We start from the raw sequence: 2,282 nt of genomic DNA, 5'->3' as shown, positions 1-2,282 counted from the left end.
TTTTTTGTAGTCTGTATATTTATATATAGTGTTGCAAAATTAATTTGTATTTAATTTTTGTTGTTGTATACCAAAATGTTGAAATTATAAAACCAAAAATGAGAAATACAAAAAAAAACAATGAATTCTATATTCCAATAAAAGCCACATTAATAGAGTTTAATTTTCAATGAAAATTATAATAATTGTTGCTCCCTTTTTGTACATAAACAAACCAAGAAATTAAATTTAAAAATTAAAAAAAAAGTTATTAACTATTATATAAGTTGAAATCGCAAATTTCAAAAAGAAAATCCTCTATATAAGAAAATATTTTTTTTTTTTTGGAAATGAAAATAAAAAACCCCAAAATAATAAAATGCTTGCGTTAAATATAAAAAACTAAATTAAAAAAAAAAAATATATGATATTTTAAATACTATGCAGGATAATGCAGGGTAAGTACGACATTTTTTGGAACAACTCTAGTTTAGCAAAAACGATCAGATTTTTCTGAATGTTTTTCCAGAAGTAGGTATTATTACCCTATTTATGGGGAAATATTTCTTTTTCTTTGGTGACGTACCTTTACAAAGGGCCCTTTATTATTTCGTGAAAATCCGTTCAGATTTAGATATAGCTCCCATATATATCTTCTTTCGATTTAAGGTAAATGTTTACCCTAATTATGGGGATATATTTCTTTTTCTTTGCTGACGTACCTTAGCAAAGAGCCCTTTATTATGGGCTAAAAATATCCGTTTGATTTGTCTCGGGTATCATTACGCCTTCAAAAGTTATGAAGAATCCCAGAAAACTGTAATTTTTTGTTAACATGGCAACTCTGTCAAACAGTATTGGATGTTGTAGGATAGTGTAGGTTCTAAGTTATTAATATCCACTCGAATTAGTTCTGTATCATTACGCATTCAAATGTTATTAAGAATCTAAATTGCCCGCGATATTCTGTAAACTTGGCAGCACCGGCAGACGTTTGTCGTCAGCGCCATCTATTGTATGGTTAGAACCAAAAATCTATTTTGCACCTTTCTTTTTTCCATAACTTTTAACCTACTGCAGCTATTTCAATAAAATTGGTGACATATGAAGGGTATAATATCATTCTTTTTTAATAATAATTTTAATTTTTTAATATGAAATGTGGCACTGAAGTTTTCTGTAATTTATCTCGGTAATATATGCGTTTAAAAAATTATTTGTTGATCATAGCAAACTAGATAATTTAATTTTTCATATGAGACAATTTTTGTTGAAATGCGATTATCTGTTCAAGAGTTATATGCTTCAAAAGTTGGACTCGAAAACTGGTATGCTTTATTTGAATCATCTTCATCAATAGATGGCGCTGACGGCAGAGGGTTATAAAAATTACATACCTCATTTCTTTCGCCATAACATTTTTCGTATGGCATATATTAAAATGAAAGTGGTGTCACATGAAAGGATACAATCGTATATTTTCTTGTAAAATAAAATAGTTTTTGGTTTCATTCTATTATAGCTTTATGCAGGCTCAAGAGTTTGTAACGTCGCGATAAATTGGTCCTAGGTCCACCTATAAGTATACCGATTATCATATCTCGACCAGTATGTAGGATGGGTTCTGGCCAGTTTTTGGTAAAGATCGGTTAATATTTAGGGGATGAAATGGACCAAATACTAAATTGTTGTCGGCTTTTCTGGTCGCTCCAGAGGCCGCAATTATGGCCCAAACATCGTGAAATTTTACATGGAGTAGGGGATCGGGCCGAAGAATGAACATGCCTGTTTTGATAAAGATCGGTCAATATTTAGCGGGTCAAATGGTCCTGACTTTTATGTGAAAAATTACGAAATTTGTATTCTATGGCGTATATATTTGCCCCTGAAGGACATAGACCCGAGAAGTTGATAGTATATCCAAGAGGAGTGGTTGACCGTTAAATAGATACCAATTATATTGTCGTATGTACTCGGATGTGGGAATTACATTTAAGTATTTATAGGTGCTTACGTATGCATATATTGTATAGTAACCCATTACTACCCATTTTTGCCTTATAGTGCAGAAATATGAATATGAGGATTCAGGTATGGTCAAGGACAAAGCCTATAATTTTCGGTGATGATCACATAAAAAATTTGTGATGAAATGGACCGAAAACTTAATTTTTTGTGTATTTTTCGAGTCGATCTATAGGCCAAGCGAACATCAGAACACATGCCACTGTGATGAGAATCTGGACAATTAATTAGAAGGGCTGTACTGAATATTGGGAATATTCGGAAAATATATCAGTGTA

Source organism: Musca vetustissima, unplaced genomic scaffold (genome assembly GCF_032173495.1).
Source record: "Musca vetustissima isolate MV318-11 ecotype Yass unplaced genomic scaffold, APGP_CSIRO_Mvet_v1 utg224652, whole genome shotgun sequence".
Classification (NCBI taxonomy): domain Eukaryota; kingdom Metazoa; phylum Arthropoda; class Insecta; order Diptera; family Muscidae; genus Musca; species Musca vetustissima.
Note: the sequence above shows the minus strand (reverse complement) of the source record.